Source organism: Giraffa tippelskirchi, chromosome 3 (assembly GCF_054371585.1).
Source record: "Giraffa tippelskirchi isolate mGirTip1 chromosome 3, T2T-mGirTip1v1.2.pri, whole genome shotgun sequence".
NCBI classification, from domain to species: domain Eukaryota; kingdom Metazoa; phylum Chordata; class Mammalia; order Artiodactyla; family Giraffidae; genus Giraffa; species Giraffa tippelskirchi.
In genome coordinates this window covers 171,362,926-171,382,656 of record NC_137277.1, presented here as the reverse complement: position 1 = coordinate 171,382,656, position 19,731 = coordinate 171,362,926, and the positions used below count along the sequence as shown (strand labels likewise).

General features: G+C 37.3%; 1 non-coding gene across 1 annotated transcript; it reads left to right on the top strand.

The window, feature by feature from the left end:
• Positions 1-8,361: 8,361 nt before the first annotated feature.
• LOC145544033 (small nucleolar RNA SNORD91 family) lies at positions 8,362-8,455 on the top strand. Its single transcript, XR_014081258.1, has one exon. It is a non-coding gene; the product is annotated as a small nucleolar RNA SNORD91 family (small nucleolar RNA).
• The last annotated feature ends 11,276 nt before the right edge of the window (positions 8,456-19,731 follow it).

Sequence of the window (19,731 nt, the reverse complement as noted above, 5' to 3'; positions counted from 1 at the left end):
AAAAACCCTACTAATTAGTTGACAATGAATTAATTAGGCCAAAAATATAGCAGTTCTCTGCTCCTTGCCTCCCACTTATGGCATTAGTAATCCACTTTGAAACATTTGATGAAGAGAAAGGCATCTTTTATCTATAAGACTAATTTAGAAAACATTTTTGAGAATGCTTGCAAAATGCTGTGTACATATTTAATCACTGACATTTCTGAAAGTTGCTATTTGTAAAGCTAGAGAACAAGACATTACAGAAGTTCTTCAAATGTATTTCCAAGTTAGGACAAAATATTTAAATCATGTATTTTAAAAGTTGATGATGCTATCTCCCAACTTCTTTTTTTAATTCATTTTTAATTGGAGGATAATTGCTTTATAATATTGTGCTAATTTCTGCTATATATCAACATGAATCAGCCATAGGCATACATATGTATCCTCTCTTTTGGACCTCCCTTCCACCTCCCACCACATCACACCTGTCTAGGTAGTCACAGAGCACCGGATTTGAGCTCCTTATATGGAATCTAAAAAGATGAATCTATTTGCAGGGCAGCAGTGTAGATGCAGACATATCTTCCAACTTCTCTCAATAATTGTCATGTGGGATAAATTAACCAAAAGCTGAATATATGGAACAACTAAAATTGCAGAAACATTAATACAATGCTATAAATATCCTCTCTTCTCATGCAAAAGTCCTTGAGACTCAATGGCAATAGCTTCAGTTGAAAACAAAATCATGTCCTAGCATTGATGTGGATATATGTTTTTACAATGCTATGAATAGTTAATAGCTATGATTTTATTATTGGTAAAAGTAAGACTACCTTTATGTGTGTGTGTGTGTGTGTGTGTGTGTGTGTGTGTGTGTGTGTAATATCAACACCTATGAGACAGAAAACCAATAAAGAAACTAGAGATGATGAAGATTTATAGTTTGTACCATAGAGTTTTGCCGTAGAGGGCAGTGACATAACAGAACTATTAATTGCTGAATATAACCTTCATGCCCATATCACTTTGGTCTGTGGGAATTCGAAGGGCTCACTTTAAATGAAACCTTCATTTCTGGAACAAGTAAATAGGTCTTGATATTGAGACAGACTCAGCCAAAGGCATTCAGCTCTGCTAATCTTTAAGCCATGTGGTTCAGCATTGAATAAATTGCAGGTCAAATCTCGCCAGGAGCTATGCTTTGGACTTTTAGAAAAACAAAACTAAATTATTCTGTCCACCTTGCTGATGGCACTTCATGTCTGCCTGACCCAGGCACATGCCAAACACTCAGTGGTCCATAAAGGTGAGTCCAAAGTCCCCTCTACTCCCCCATTACCATGTCAATTACCTGGTTTTCCTAGCCATATGCTTATGTCTGAACTGCTCCTGTGTCAATCTCATTTTTTATTATTTCATAATAATAGCAATCAGAATGAATGTTTACTTAATGTTTACCATAGGCCAGTCTCCTAGGTATTGTGTATGTATTAACTCCTAGTCTTCAGTGTAACCCTTTGAGGGAGGTCCTACTATTTTCAACCTTTTGAAGGTGAGCGATCTTCTGAGGTAAATTATATTATTATACCCACTCCACAGATGTCGGTACTATTAATATCTCCATTTTACAGATTAGCATACCTGTTGGGTGTCCTGCCAGCCTTGTAATAGCAGAGCTGTGAGACCAAAGAAAGAGCCCGGAGACAGCAACAGACATCAACAACTTATTGGATAGGGAATCTTACAAGTGTGAAGGAAAAGGTCTGGGAGTGACACCCTACCACATATGGCATGCGGCAGGCAGAACATGGCAACAATCTTTGCTACCTGGGGGAGGAGGAGGCTATCATCTACAGGTGGAACTGATGTCAGGTTGACTCATCACTTACCAGAGAAACCAGTGTCTCTGGCAGGGGGCAAGCACATAATCAGTTACTAATTAAGGGTTGGTTAATCATGTGAGTGAGCCAGGGGTTAACTGAGCAGAGATGTACAGAGAACAAGACAAGAGCCATCTTGAATGGCCTGACCATGCAGTACTTTAGTATAGAGAGGGTAACCTTCTCAAATGTCACACAGGTTGATAAGTGACAAAAGAAGGGTTTGAACCCAGGCATTCTCTTCCCTGAGTCCCTGCTTTTAACTCCTTCACTGTACAGCCTCAGTCTTGCTGCAGACCCTTGGATGTTGTTGATTCAGGATCTTCATGAGTTTGAATTTCAGCTATTTTAATCAATCTGAGGATATGGAAAAACAGACTGGTTCCAAATAGGAAAAGGAGTATGTCAAGGATGTATATTGTCACCCTGCTTATTTAACTTATATGCAGAGTACATCCTGAGAAACACTGGGCTGGAAGAAGCACAAGCTGGAATCAAGATTGCTGGCAGAAATATCAATAACCTCAGATATGCAGATGACACCACCCTTATGGCAGAAAGTGAAGAGGGACTAAAGGGCCTCTTGATGAAAGTGAAAGAGGAGAGTGAAAAAGTTGGCTTAAAGCTCAACATTCAGAAAACTAAGATCATAGCATCTGGTCCCATCACTTCATGGTAAATAGATGGGGAAACAGTGGAAACAGTGAGAGAATTTATTTTTTTTTGGCTCCAAAATCACTGCAGATGGTGATTTCAGCCATGAAATTAAACAATGCTTACTCTTTGGAAGGAAACTTATTACCAACCTAGATGGCATATTAAAAAGCAGAGACATTACTTTGCTGACAAAGGTCCGTCTAGTCAAGGCTATGGTTTTTCCAGTAGTCATGAATGGATGTGAGAGTTGGACTATAAACCAAGCTGAGTGCCAAAGAATTGATGCTTTTGAACTGTGTTTTTGGAGAAGACTCTCGAGAGTCCCTTGGACTGCAAGGAGATCCAACCAGTCCATCCTAAAGGATATCAGTCCTGGGTGTTGATTGGAAGGACTGATGTTGAAGCTGAGGCTCCAATACTTTGGCCACCTGATGGGAAGAGCTGACTCATTTGAAAAGACCCTGATGCTGGGAAGGATTGGGGGCAGGAGAAGAAGGGGACGACAGAGGATGAGATGGTTGGATGGCATCACCCACTCAACGGACATGAGTTTGGGTGGGCTCTGGGAATTGGTGTTGGACAAGGAGGCCTGGTGTGCTGCAGCTCATGGGGTCGCAAAGTCGAACGTGACTGTGCGACTGAACTGAACTGAACTGAATCAATCTGACTTGACTTTTAGTGTTCTGTTGCTATTTGAAATACAGTTAAAATCATTCTTTGGAAAAGCACAGGTCTGTTTTCTCTTCATACATTTTAGTAGCTTAGTCATGTCCGACTCTTTGTGACCCAATGGACTGTAGCCCGCCAGGCTCCTCTATCCATGAACTTCTCCAGGCAAAAATTCTGGAGTGGGTTGCCATTCCCTTCTCCAGGTGATCCTCCTGATGCAGGGATTGAACCTGGGTCTCTTGCACTACAGACAGATTCTTTACCATTTGAGCTACTAGGGAAGTAGAGCTTTCTCCTCACGGATACGATCAATTGTCAGAACTGTCAATGTGGATGAATGTGTGTGTTTGTATGTTCATGTGCATGTGTGCATGCATATACAGGAATGTGCATAGGAGCCAAAGGAAGGATTTTAAAACTTAGTGCAATTTTGCCGTAGTGTTCATGTTATTGAGCACACTCATTCTTCTGGATCAGGCATTCCTGGCATTAGAGTAGTAAAATAAAATATTTGTGTGTGGCTTTAGGAGTAAGGTGCAAAGCTCATTGGGCCTGTGATCTCTAGCTCAGGTAGGATTCCTGAATGATTCAGCTGAGCTCAACAGAGCTCTCCATGGGACTGCCAGCACTGATGATATTCAAGTGGTCATTTTCTAGGAGAATTCTTGCCTTTAAAGTCCTTAAAGGCTTTGTCTACTATACACCTCCTAACTCCCGGGATCCATCTCAAGCTCTCTGAATGGCTTCACTGAAGCTTATGTTTTAGGATGAGGGGCAGATGTTTGCATGGAGAGTAAACTTGTAGCACTCCACTAACTGCCCAAGATTTTTTTTAGAAAGGAAAACAAAACAATCTTTTCTGACCATCACAAAATTGGTCATCATATACATTTGATATGGGTAACATCCTGTATATTTGATAGTCTCACTGTTTCTCAACCACCTGAGAAAGTTTGAATTAAGTGTGAAAATATGTGTTCTTGTCGCTTTCCTTTTTGACCTCTTGTTGATGAAAACATTCAAGTTAATAGCCAGATTCATGAACTTGCTGATGAATTGCAAACACTTGCTTCCAGACTCCTCTCTGTAGGGGAAAAAAGCAAACCCTCATTTGTTTAAGTCAGTGCCTGTTTAAGTCAGTCAGGCTGTATTACAGCCAAATCTGATCCCTAAATTCTGTACTAGCTATGAGATTTGGGGCAGATTTAGTAATCCCTCTAAACTTGTTTCCTTATTTGTAAAATAGAGATCTTACCAGTACTATCTCAGAAATATTTTAAAGATTGAAAGTATCATGCATAGAGTATATTTAGTACAGTTCCTGGTATAATGTGGTAAGTGTTAAAAAATGCAAGTTATCATTACTTATCTTCATATAAGTATGAGCATTCCTTAAACCCGGCTTACACTTTAAATCAGGAAAATATAGACTATGGTGGAGGGAAGTGGCATGTTGTAAGAAATTCCTGCAGCTACTTCAAGGTTTTCCTTGATACTCTGATTTCTAAAATGTGGAAGAAATGAAGATGTATCCAGGTAATAAACTTTAAAGTCAGCCAAATCCATGTTAGATGGATAATTCTGTACAATAAGAGTTGGTGATTCGGATGAAAGGGGCTCATATCTTAAGTAAAAAAAAATATTGTAGGGGTCATTTGTATTCATTCTGATTCAAGGGGATTTTGTCATTTTTATATTTACTTTCGTGATTGCAGATGTGATGTTCCAAAACTTTATTTATAACCCCAAATTTCACCTTCCAACAAATGTACACCTCAACAGATGGTAACTGCCTTGGCTGTGGCCACTTAAATTATAATACATGCATGTGTATGCATGTGTGTTGATGAATATATGCCTATGGAATTTTACTTTGAAATGAGGTCACTTGTCTATTAAAACTTAACCCCTTATGAAAATGACTTAAATACCAGGTAGTACAGTGATTTTTTATTAACTCTTCACAGTCAGATTTGACAATTTCTTTCATGTTTTTTAAAAACATTCTTTGAATCTCTGATTTCAAATTCTACCTAGAGTTCTACCATGGACACTTTGGGTCCAATATTTATATGTTATATCATCTTGCAGTCAAAGCTTTGTAAGACTTGTTTCTGCAGAGCTCTCTCTTCCTAAGTACTTCTTTTATATATGACCTGGGCTCGACTTAGGAAAGTGTTGTTTTTAGTTGGAAAATTTTACATATTGCTGCCAAGAACTCATGAATATTCCCATAATGTCTTCTGTTTTACTTCTAGGCCACCTAAATATATGTGTGTAGATGCATGATTCTCCCATAACACACATACAAACAGATTATACCTCAGTTATTAAATCTTTAATTAAAATAGTTGTTTGTTGTTGTTTAGTCGCTAAGTCATGTTGGACTCTGCGACACTGTGGACTGTAGCCTGCCAGACTCTTCTGTCCATTAAATTCTACAGGCAAGAATATTGGAGTGGGTTGTCATTTCCATCTCCAGGGGATCTTCTCAACCCAGGGATTGAACCCAGATCTCTGACATCAGCAGGAGGATTCTTTACCACTGAGTCCCTTGGGAAGCCCCCATCAAAGTAGTACTTAAGTTCTTTTATAATGAAAATTTGAATTTTCCTTTGATGCCTAAAATACCATATAAAGGATCATGTTATCTGATTCTAGATAACTCTGACTAGGTTTATGAAGATGGTCCACAGCAGGACCCACTTCATAGTCATGCAGCCTACCCAGTCACAGTGCCCTGAATTAGGTTTATTAATATTCTGTTGTCTCCAACTCAAAATTCATAATAATTTTTGAACAAGGGGCTCCGTATTTTCATTTTACACTAGGCCTTGAAAATTATGTAGTTGGTTCTGGGCTCAGTTGGGCTTCCCCTGTAGCTCAGGCAGTAAAGAATCTGCCTACAATGCAGAAAACCTGGGTTCGATTCCTGGAGATCTGCTGGAGGAGGAAAGGGCAACCCATTCCAGTATTCTTGCCTGAAGAATCCCATGGACAGAGGAGACTGACAGGCTATAGTCCATGGCGTCACAAAGAGTCGGACAGGACTGAGTAAGTAACACTTCACTTCACTTCTGGGCTCAGTGTTCGACTTCTATCCCGCTGGAACTATAATTCCTGATATAAGTTGATTTTCCAGAGGCAAAGCATTTGGCAGCAATGTTTCTCAATGGACTTTCCTTTTGATTTCGGGAATCCAATATTACATTAGCAAAGAAGTCCCTAAGGTTTTGGATTTATAACACTGTTTTATAATTGATTTTGACTTATACAGTAAAAATAAAGTTTGTACATCTTCATATCTTTTAAAACTACTACATTTGTAGAAACACTATTTTATAGACAGACTCACCATACTGCTCTTGTTCTACACATTTAAGAGTTATGATTAATTGCAACTGATATTTAACAAATAGCAATTTAATCAGTGTTTCCAAAGAGATAATTGAGCAATTTTCATGAGATTTAATTAAATCTCTTTGATTCAAACTAAAAATACATTGTGAAAATTGATATTGGATTTTGATCTTATAAGCTTTATGTACTCTTGAATTATCTTAAGTGAAACATGATATTTGAAAGATAAGAATGGCTGCAATGCTGAAACTTTCTTTTTTGTGTATGGAAAACTGATATATGATTGCTAGATATTGAGATTAATTTTAAGGTTCTATTTTTCTCTCAACCAATTCCTGAGTGAGATAGATTTGTTTCTTGGGAAATATGTGGTATAAGTCAATATCGCTAATATTGTGCAAACCCACAGTGACTTTGTGTTTCCAATATTCTAAAGAATTCTAAGGGGTTCACACAACTTAGTTTGATGGAGTTATAATTCTTTTAAAGTTTCAGTAAATAGTGATCGATGTGAACAGAAGTTAAGGTCATGTCAGTTATTTTAAATGACTACATTTATTCACAGATCCTTCCTATAAAACCCATCCCAAGCTAACAGGTAAAGGAAGTAATATGAGTAATGCTTTATAAGAATGTGTTAATAGCATTATATTTCATTGGAGTATAATTGCTTTGCAAAGTTGTGTTTGTTTCTGTTGTACAACAATATGAATCAACTAAATGTGTACATATATCCCCTCCCTCTTGAAACTTCCTCCCACCCACTCCACCCCACCCCTCTAGGTCACTGCAGAGCACCAAGCTGAGCTCCTTGTGCTATACAGCTGGTTCCCACTAGCTGTATACACATGGGAGTATGTCTTTCACATGGAAGTGTATATATGTCAGTGCTACTGTCTCAATTTGTCCCACTACCCCTTCCCCAACCCTGTGTCCACATGTTCATTCTCTGTCTGCACCTCTCTTCCTACCCTACAAACAGTTTCATCTTTCTAGATCCCATACATATGTGTAAACAGTAGTTTCATCTTTCTAGATTCTATACATATGTGTAAATCTATATGATAATTTTGAGTCAGTGTTTTATTTTATCCCTATAAGGTGTTTATTTGATTTTTGTTTGTTTTCATGTCAAAGTTTTTAACATACGTTTTAAGGTCTATTTTCTATTCTCTATCAACAGCGTGTTAATTTCTCTCGTATACAACAATTTTTCATTTTTGTTCTTCCACATATTTGTTTTCCTTTTGTTCCAGTGAGCTTCAGTCTTTTAGCTAATTCATCTCCTGATGACTTTCCACACTTCCCGGTTAATAATTTTTGCTCTCCCAGAAGAGAGGTAAAAGGCAGATGTTTTTCATTCATAAGACCATGATTCCCTTTGTTTTCTGTTTAGGAGGTTCATATTAGCTATCACTCAGAGTTGATGTTAAACATTCCAAACAACACCCCTACATTAAGCAGAATTTTATTATCTTATTCTGTGTGACCTCTAATTGACCTTTCTGATATGCTCATTCTTGAGAAAGAGTTCCTCTTTAGAGCCATAAATCCTTTTGAGAATCTGATGAAAATAAAGTCTTCTTTCCCATTTACAAATACTGCACATGATTTCCGGAGGTGCATAGACTCTGCAGGCCCATGCATGAACCAAATATTATGAACACCTGCTCTAACTGATCAATTTCTCTGTTAAGGACATTTCATTGTGGATAGTTTTTCTAGAATTGTTCACTTTTTGTCACCTATCTTTACTCTCTACTCTGCAACCTTCTTTACTGCGTCTTTGCTTTTTAAGAATGTCCCTTTCAGCCAATAATGTTTCTACTAAAATTGTCTGAACCTGTCTGAAGCATCGCAGTGATGCATCATTTTCAAGTTCCATTTCTCTGATGTCATCCAAAAGGCCCTTAATTCTGAGCAAACTCTTGTCCTATTGATTTTTATAAATGAAACAAAGTAGATAAATCCATATTCAGCCAATATGACCTGAGTATATTGTATAGTACCTTATATCAGTTCAGTTCAATTGTTCAGTCGTGTCCGACTCTTTGTTACCCCATGAACCACAGCACGCCAGGCCTCCCTGTCCATCACCAACTCCCAGAGTTTACTCAAACTCATGTCCATTGAGTCAGTGATGCCATCCAACCATCTCATCCTCTGTTGTCCCCTTCTCCTCCTGCTTTCAATCTTTCCCAGCATCAGGGTCTTTTCAAATGAGTCAGCTCTTCACATCCGGTGGCCAAATATTGGAGTTTCAGCTTCGACATCAGTCCTTCCAATGAACACCCAGGACTGATTTCCTTTAGGATGGACTGGTTGAATCTCCTCAAGGGACTGCTGGGACTGCTCAAGGGACTCTGAAGAGTCTTCTCCAACACCACAGTTCAAAAGCATCAATTCTCTGGCACTCAGCTTGCTTTATAGTCCAAGTCTCACATCCATACATGACTACTGGAAAAACCATAGCCTTGACTAGACGGACCTTTGTTGACAAAGTAATGTCTCTGCTCTTTAATATTCTTTTTACTTGTAACCTTATATCAAGGGGAGTGTAAAACTCAATCTGAAATGCTTCATTTCTAATAGTCACATTTATACTAATTAATAATGCTGATATTGTTCATGACTGATATTAACTTAAGGGTTTCCCAGGTGGCACAGATTATACACCTGCCAATGCAGGAGATGCAGATTTGATCCCTGAGTGGGGAAGATCTCCTGGAGAAAGAAATGGCAACCTGCTCCAGTATTCTTGCCTGGGAAATCCCATGGATAGAGGAGCTTGGTGGACTATAGTCCATGGTGTTCCAGAAGAGTCGGACACAACTGAGAACATCCTCAGAATATTAATTTATTATTTTCCCAATAACAATGCTAAATATGTTATTACTATCTTTTTTCTTTACTGCCTCCTCCTCCTTCTATAACAGGTGACATAAATTCAAAGAGCCTTACTCAGTCACTACTAGAAAACTAATAAACTTGCTTCAAACACAGATTTCTGTGACTTCAGAGGCACTTCACATCGTCTTTACCTCTTATTTACAATAGTAGGAGGGGAATGTTAGGATCTATGAATTTACCCATCCACCCACATACACATACAATTAGTAAGGGCAGAAGAGAGAAAATGTATGAGATACATATGAGATTATGTGGGAATTAGGGGGAGCCAGGAAACACTTGGACTTTTCTTCATGGAAAAAAAGGGCATTAGAAACATGCCATGAATGATACCTAAAACTGAACAGGAAATAGTAGAGAAGAGTGGTGAAGGCTGAGGAACATGTAGAAATGTATACATAGGGCATGATTGGCAGTTAGGCTTGGCTAGAGTAGAAAATGTGGAAAGTAGAATTAGGAGAGAAAATAAATGTTGGAAGGAGTTGTAGGCCAGATACCAGAGAACTTTGAATTCCAGGAATAGGGGTATGAACTTGTTTTAGCAGGAGTGAACAATGGAAGATTTTAAACATAAAAAGGTCATCAACAGGACAATGTTTGTACATGGCTCTCATTGATAGGGAGTGGGGAGATTTGCCTTGTGTAGAGATGGAGATATGTGGTCATTCTTTTGGCCATATTTATCAAATTAAGACATAAATGATGGCCTTCTCTCTGGAAAGAAGTCCTGTTATTGGAAAAATTATATAACTAATACAAAGAGAAATCTGACACTTCTCAGACTGCTCCCTGAGTTCTAGTCTTTTGTATAATGGCAGCTTCCACATTCATTTCTGTTCCCTGTTTCTCTCATCTTTGTTTTTGATTCATTTTTGTAGGAATTGCATTCAGAAGACTTTTTTTTTTTTAATATATAGGACCCTCTTCTGCTGTTGTGCTTTTGACACTGTTTTTCTTCCACTCGCTTTACCACCCGCTGCTCTGCTTCTCTTCTCATGGCCCTGGATTTAAGAGTGTTGATCCACCTGTTAACTTCCCTTGGAAACAATAATATGCTTCATCATTGATTATTCTTACTTCTCTGTACTCCTCTCTTCCTTCCTGATATCAGCCCACTTTCTACCATATATTTTCACCATCATATTCCATTTCTTCTCTGTGTGTTTCAGATTTCTTTATGAACTATGGCACAACATGGGTGCCCTGATCTCTGTTGAGCCTTTCTGTTTAAGGGATAGAATCCTGTGTAAGGGATAGAATCCCTGATCTCTGTTGAGCCTCAAGGGACAGAGACTATGTGGGTAGGTGCAAGGGTTTAGGTCTACTGATGATTGTGTTGGTGTAAAGAAAGTACCTGACCTGGCCAGAGATGGAAAGAGTTGATGGGTCCAAAAGTAGGATGCTCAAATTCTGTCAAAAATCAGGCAGATCTCGACTACAGAATGAGCAAGATCTTTAGGATCTTTATTGAGCATGGGTGCACAGAGAAGGCAATGGCACCCCACTCTAGTACTCTTGCCTGGAAAATCCCATGGATGGAGGAGCCTGGTAGGCTACAGTCCATGGGGTCGCTAAGAGTCAGACATGACTAAGCGACTTCACTTTTACTTTTCCCTTTCATGCACTGGAGAAGGAAATGGCAACCCACTCCAGTATTCTTGCCTGGAGAATCCTAGGGATGGCGGAGCCTGGTGGGCTGCCGTCTACAGGGTCGCAAAGAGTCGGACACGACTGAAGCGACTTAGCAGCAGCAGCAGCAGCACAGGTAGTGATACAGAAGAAAATTTTAAAAAAATTTAAAAAGGGTAACAATAACCAACAAGCATAACTAGATGCTGAATTGTTTCCCAAGAGAGCTATAATTTATGTAGGGCTTCTTACTTGTTGATGGGTCAGAGCTGCTTAAAGTTAAGTTTTGGGGTTATCAGTCTTATTTATCTTGCTAAATTTCCCCATCTTTTTCTTCTCTAGCTAGACTCAGGCATATAGTTCATCATTTGGATAAAACACCACACTGGCATTATTTGCAGATCTTGAAACATTTTCAGGTGCTTCCTAGGAAATACATCTCCTTGGCAGATCCAGAAGAAAAAATTGTGTTTTCTCTCATCTAGATTTTCTGTAGCCAGTTGTAACATGGTAACGTAGATATCGCCATGATTCCTAGAAGAGTAGGCTATTACTTTCCTGATCAAACTTGATTTTAATAAAGAGGCTTATTTTATCAATGTGATTCACTATACCTTCTCACATGTTCTTTCCCTTTCAAATTGTTTTTTTGGACTATAGGGTTTAACACCTGGACAATCATCTGAAAACTCTCATTCATGTAGTGAGAATTCATTGAATGGTTTAAAAGAGTGAACGTCATGAAATGGTATTGTATTATAAGGGGACAAAGAATCCAATAAGATGTTTCATCCCTTACTTGTTCACTCTGTCCCAGTATCTTAAGTCTCATTTCAGGCAGGAAGGGAAAATGCAGATATGCCAGGAAGAACTTGAAGTCTCTGTGGTGGGAAACAGGTGTTAATAAAAACCGTGATACCTTCTTAGACTTTATCGGATCCTTTATCAGAAATTATAAGAAACACTCAGAAACTGGATGATTTACCTATTTTACTTGTAAATGAGTCAATAAACTAGGTGCATGCATCAAATAAGCAATAAATTACATGAACGGCATTAGCTAGTAGCTTTGGGACCAAATGTACCTAACTTCTCCCTCCACATGTGTTCTTTTCTTCTTTGGCTTCCTTTAAGATGGCATCCTTCCTAATTCAGCAGCCTGACTGTGACACTAATGAAAATATTTGGGGCCTCACTGGATGAGGCAATGAGGTCTACTTTTCCAAACAGATAAGATGGTGGAACCATTGTCTGTTATCTTTATGTGTGAACAAAAGTCACATTTCCTGTGTTAACAGGCCTGATTAGGCCTAAAGGTATAAAACAGGAAGTTAAGGATTATGGTATATTTAGTTCAGTTCAGTTCAGTCACTCGGTCATGTCCGACACTTTGCGACCCCATCGACTGCAACGCACCAGGCCTCCCTGTCCATCACCAAATCCCAGAGTTTACTCAAACTCACGTCCATTGTGTCAGTGATGCCATCCAACCATCTCATCCTCTGCTGTCACCTTCTCCTCCTGCCTGCAATCTTTCTCAGCATCACTGTCTTTTCCAATGGGTCAGTTCTTCGCATCAGGTGGCTAAATTATAGGAGTTTCAGCTTCAGCATCAGTCCTTCCAATGAATATTCAGGATTGATTTCCTTTAGAATGGATTGGTTGGAACTCCTTGCAGTCCAAGGGACTCTCAAGAGTCTTCTCCAACAGCACAGTTCAAAGGCATCAATTCTTCAGCACTCAGCTTTCTTTATAGTCCAACTCTCACATCCATACATGACTACTGGAAAAACAATAGCCTTGACTAGATGGATCTTTGATGGCAAAGTAAAGTCTCTACTTTTTAATATGCTGTCTAGGTTGGTCATAACTTTTCTTCCAAGGAGTAAGTGTCTTTTTTTTTCATGGCTGCAGTCACCATCTGCAGTGGTTTTGAAGCTCCAAAGATAAAGTCTCTCACTGTTTCCATTCTTTCCCCATCTATTTGCCATGAAGTGATGCGACCAGATGCCATGATCTTAGTTTTCTGAACGTTGAGCTTTAAGCCAACATTTTCACTCTCCTCTTTCACTTTCATCAAGAGGCTCTTTAGTTCTTCTTCACTTTCTGCCATCAGGGTGGTATCATCTGCATATCTGAGGTTATTGATATTTCTCCCAGAAATCTTGATTCCAGCTTGTGGTTCATCCCGTCCAGCATTTCTCATGATGTACTCTGCATATAAGTTAAATAAGCAGGGTGACAATATACAGTCTTCATGTACTCCTTTTCCTATTTGGAACCAGTCTGTTGTTCCATGTCCAGTTCTAACTGTTGCTTCCTGACCTGCATACAGATTTCTCAAGAGGCAGGTAAGGTGGTCTGGTATTCCCATCTCACAAAATTTTCTACAGTTTGTTGTGATCCACACATTCGAAGGCTTTGGCGTAGTCAATAAAGCAGAAGTAGATGCTTTTCTGGAACTCTCTTGCTTTTCAATGATCCATCGAATGTTGGCAACTTGATCTCTGGTTCCTCTGCCTTTTCTAAAACCAGCTTGAACATCTGGAAGCTCACAGTTCATGTATTGTTGAAGCCTGGCTTGGAGAAATTTGAGCATTACTTTACTAGCATGTGAGGTTTGTGCAATTGTGTGGTAGTTTGAGCATTCTTTGGTATATATAGAGTGTCTATATCTTTCAATTTTTATGTGTTCATAGTTAAAATAGTACAATATTTGTATGTTCTGATAATATAGATCATATAGTCTATCAATATCTTTTAATAATCTGAAAACTGTTTCATTAAAAATGTAAGTTTCTTTTTGAGTAGTTTAGAGATATAGAAAAATTTGCTGATATTAAGAATTGTTAGTTATTATTATTAATAATACCATTAGCAGTCTAATCTCATGGGAACCACAAGTGTTATGATTTTGTAACTCCTTCCAAATAATTACTTATAAATTATATATTTTAAACTCAAATAATTTGAACTCAGTTACTTCTAAAATTCTTTAAATCAAAATTATATTTGATATAATTTTTTGATTCTTCTGATTATAAAATATCAGCTATTCAATATAGAGAAGGATTTTAAAATTAAATTTATGATATTTAATTATATAGATTATATAATGATGAATAAAGATATTAGTCTTAGATGAAAGAATTAACAATTATATTTTTGAGTAGTATGCTTCTTAATTTACTTCAGCTCCACAGTATTCCTTAATAGTAATAATCTAATAAAAATCTAATTCATGTTTCTAGATCCAATCGCATTTTTAATGAAGGATCCAAATAAGAAAAAGTCTCACTAATGATATTTCATTGGTAAGTTTGAATACCTTATATTAGGAGGAAACATATTTCTTCTATTTCTTCCTTGTTTTCTTATTGTTATTATGCTTATAGTTGTTACTGTCATTATTAGTTATCATAATATAATCATTTTATTTAGTACATACCAAATAATTAAACTTTTTAGTAATCTTGTTCCTTATAGAACACTTCAAAAGTTTTAATGACTACAATATGCTTGTATATTTTTTCCCATCCCAACCTTTGCTAAGTGCATAATTTTCTCAGCTAATTGAATGAGATGATTGCTCTGAATTATCTCCTTTGGGTTATAAGTTAGATAAAATTGGCCCAATAAAAATTTCATAAACACTTCTTTCATTGTGAATTCACCTGATTCAAGGCCTTTTAGCTATTTTCTGTCACTTTAGGTAATGTGATTGTATACAACTCTTTGGTTTAGGATTTTCCCCATTACTAAATACATTTTATGGGCATTTCCACAGGTAATTTAGTTTTTTGTTTGTTGTATTTATTACTTTTCCACACAAGTCACCTCTAAACAGTCCCAATGCATGCAATTTTTTTCTGAAGTAAATTCTCAGGAAAGTCAAGTTGGAATGCGTACATTCCTTTCTCTTCTTGCTTCACTGCCCTCCTACACTGGCCCCCACACCTTAGGCTATGGGAAGAGGTCAGAGGGACACACATTATTGAGAGTAATTTATTCCAGTCCACCTAGTCAGTTGAAATATTTCCTGAAGGAAGTTTTCCTTCAGTTGATGCCCTGAAGGGTTAAGAAAACAGAAACCCATGGTATTACAGAGTTGCTGTTATGGATGTTTCCAAGGAAACCATACCAAGAATGTTTAAGTGTCTTGTTTCTCCCCAAACCCACCAGAGTGTAGCTTGTTTGAGGTTTTGATGTCCTCTTAATTCTTGCCATAGCTGCTCTGTGGTAGGGTTTCCAGCAGAGCAGGGATCTTGTGGCTGCCAGAAGCCCTGGCTCACAAGCCAACCACACTCTAGCTAAACTCAGTTCTGTGTCTTCCTCCTGAAGAAGTTAAGGACAATTCAAAATCAAATGGAGGTTGATTTTATTTTTTTTAAGTTTCTTTAATTAAAAAGAAGCCCCAATTATACATTATTTTTCTCCAACATGCACAGAAGCAGATCATTTAAATATTTCATCAAAAATTAATAATAAATGAATTTGAGTTGCCAAGACCATTAGGAGACTGAATGTGTGTGATAGATCAGATCATGCTGTTTTACAAGGTAGTTTAAGGAGCATGGGAGATGGGAGGGACTTATTGTTCTGAGATTTCCTCTGCTTTAAGTGGCTATAAACAATTTCTGAGGTCATTGCATTTTTTTGGAAATTGTATACATCTAAGTGCTCCAAAGTAGCAATTTGATCGAACTTGACTTAAAATATTTTCATAATTAAATTCTACAAAATATTTAAGACATTCTTTCAAAATATTTTCTCAAATAACATGAAGCCAAAAGAAACTTGAGTCATTTTCATTCAAAATGTATAGGGACAGAAAAATCTCTCTCACTCTCTCATAATGCATGCTAGCATGCGTATGTATATGTGTATGATAGTTCTTTTTTATACATATTCAAAATACTTAAAATTATGCAAATATACGCAGTGAGGTGAGTACTTGTATTTTTATTTGGATATCAAAATCCGTTAACCAAGTGATATCGCATACATACTTCTATCATTCTTAAATATTTGCAAAGATAGAAAGGCAAATTAAAAATAATGTTTAACCCTCTATTCTTAGAAGTATGATAATATATAGTTCTATATTTGCAACTGCAATTATATATTTTATCCTATTTCATTTTAGCATCATTTATTCTATATTATGTATAATGTAAAGGTATATATTCTATGTACATATATATTTTTGCATGTTTTATTCTATATTATGTTTTATTCTATATACATGTTTTATTCTATATTATGTATTACATGAATATATATGTTCTATGTACAGAGGGCTTCCCTGGTGGCTCAGACGATAAAAGAATCTGCCTGCAATGCAGGAGACTCAGGTTCAATCCCTGGGTTGGGAAGATCCCCTGGAGAAAGGAATGGCAACCCACTCCAGTGTTCTTGTCTGTAGAATTCCATAGACAGAGGAGCCTGGTGGGCTACAGTTCATGGGGTCACAAAGAGTCCCACATGACTGAGCGACTAACACTTTCACTTTCTTGCCTATATTCTATATAGGATACATTTTAAATATATAACTGCACAATTGCTTTGTCTTCCATTTAATTTCTGTCTAATAAGGTTGGTTTATCATTTGTCACATTTTCCTTCATTCCAGGTCTGATAAAAATTGCTGAAGAAACACAAAAGTGTTAAATTTTGCTAGGTGTTTGTTGTATGTTTATCTAAATCACTGTGGCTGAAACATTGTCACTAGTGTGTTTGGGGTAAACATTGATAGTGTCCAGTAATAAGAGGTAGTGAGCATTATAGGAATCTTTTTTATTCATATCTGATCTATTCTTAAAATGTGTTGGATAGAAAAAATTCAGAGCACTACAGCTTGTATTCCATTCTTTTTAATTGGAAAAATAACTTGCCCTTAGCCCACCTAGAATCTCTGGTAAATATCACTAAACATTCAAACAAATATACAAACTACCCACTGAAGATATTATTTAAATGTCAATTTTCCTATTATTTAACTCAGTGAACTCAGCACATAAGTTTGTATGCAGTACACTGTGATTGTTGTCACTACTTGATACTAATTATATTTCCTCTGCTTTTTAATGGAGCTTCTCTCTTGGCTCAGACAGGAAAGAATCTGCCTGCAGTGTGGGAGACCTGGGCTCAATCGCTGGGTCGGGAAGATCGCCTGGAGGAGGGCATGGCTACCTACTCCAGTATTCTTGCCTAGAGAATCCCATGGACAGAGAAGCCTGGAAGCCTACAGTCTTGTAGGGTCACAAAGAGTCAGGCACGACTGAGTGACTGACACTGTTCTTCAACGTTTGAAGCACATGTAAACCAGCAATGAAGCAAGATGCAAAAGTTGTACATTGAATGCAAATAATGTGAAGACGCTGAAATAATCAGTGTTAAGGAAATAAACAAGAAGCTTTGGAGGTTTTTTGAAATACCTTTTGCCTTTTCCTAGAACAATTTTCATGCAGATTGAAATGAGGCAAATTGGCCGCCAGCCAAAAGCCAACAACCATTACATCTGTCTTTTCCTTATTTTTATGGAATCACTGAAATGAGGTGCAGTAAAGAGCTATGTCTCTTGGTTTGGGTTCCCCAGAAAGCAAACCCTGAGATGAGGACTTGGGTGAAGGTAGTTTATCTGAGAGCTGATCCCAGGAAGAGGAAGTAAGGAAGCAGAGAAAATCAAAGAGGGAAGCCAATAGAAGACTGTGCTCTAGACATTACTGCTGTGGGCAAAATGATTCAGTTCTCTAGAGAAGTTTGCAAGAATTGAATGCAGAATAATGGGAAGCAAGAGACTCCTCTCCACCACCTGTCAGGCTCCCTTGGTTGAGAGTGGGCTGTCCTGAGGTTATTTATTCCTCTGCATTTCCAACTGAAGGCCTGCAGTGGGCCAATGGGCTTTTGCAGCTGCTAAGAAACTCTTGGACGGAAAACCAGAATGATAATGCAGTCAAGGCTGTGAGCATAAGTGTCTGAATCGATGGTCAATGTCTGGGCCAGCTACAGCTGAGATCAAAAGTGGCTATGGGTACAGAGGTAGGGTATCTCAAGTGGTGATTACAACTGCATTCTACCAAGGTTTGCACTCAAATCATGCTGCTCTGCAGACATTCACACTGTCTCACCTAATGCATGAGTTTGATTTCAGTTGACTTAATTTGCAATCACAAGCATTCTCACAGCACCAAGATCTAAAGTTTCTGGAAAACTTTCAATTGTTGGTAACAAAAAAGAGGAGAGTGACAGTGCTTCTCAAGTTTGATTTTATGGAAAATCTTGGAAGGCTCACTTTCAAAATTATCTAAAATAGTTTCATTTCACCAATATTTCCTTTAACTACAATGAATTAAGAAATAATTGGGTTTTTTTAATGTCATATGATTTTTTTAATGTCAAATAACTTTGGCTTAACTAAACCATTAAAGAGAAACTTATGTACTTAAAGTTAGCAATAATTTTTATAGTTTTATATTTTTAATCACTTTTTGAAATCTAAGAAGAATTTATCACAAAATTCCCAAGCGTATTACTTACGGTTAGATTGAAAAATGAATCTTTTACTGAAGAAGATATCATTTTCTCCTTAGACCTTTGCCTAAGCTGTATTTTAGGAACTTTCCTTTCCTTGGTTCTACATTTCTTAAAGACTCCTTAGCCTGTATCTTTTTATTACAACAGGTATACTCTGCTGTTTGAAAATTTGCTTTATGCCACTGCATTTTTATGAAAGAACTATATTAGTACCTGTTTTGGCTAATTGAAAGAAATCTAAAGAGTTGTTTCATTTTTACAAAAAAAAAAAAAAGGAAAAAGCAAAAATAGCATTCAGGATCTGTAACTGCTTGATTTAAGCCATTCTGGTTTATGAAATGTTTCATAGAACACTCTACTTTCAGATAGCAAGGGAATCCTGTATCCCAAAGCTAAACTTTTCTTGAGACTACAAAGTGCTATTAAAAAAATTAAAATGTACAGGCAAACCTTGGAGATATCACAAGTTCAATCCCAGGCTACCACAGTAAAATGTTGCAATAAAGTGAATCACATGAAGTTCTTAGTTTCCCAGTACACGTAAAAGTCATGTTTGTATTATACTGTAGTCTACTAAGTGTGCAATACTATTATGTCTAAAAATGTACATTCTTTATTTTAAAAATATTTTTTTGTTAAAATATGCTAGCCACCATCTGAGCCTTCAGCAAGTTGCAGTAGTAACATCAAAGAGTACTGGTCACAGACCACCATAACAAATGTAAAAGCAATGAATAAGTCTGAAATACTGGGAGAGTTACCAGAACCTGACAGAGACACAAAGTGGGCAAATAGTGTTGAAAAATGGCATCAATAGATCTGCTTGATGCAGAGTTGCCACAGACCTTCAATTTGTAAAAAATACAGTACCTGTGAAGCACAACAAGCAAATCACAATAACACAAAGATGCCAGTACTGGTTTTAAGTTTAGTTTATATAATTTTTAGTTTCAAACACAGACATGAATAGTGTCATTCTCTTTTAACCAAATCATATTTAATCAAAATTTTAAGCACTAAATCATGAAATTTACCAAGCTCTTATGTCTAACTATCAGTCTGTACATATATACAGGGCTTCCCAAGTGGCTCAGTGGTA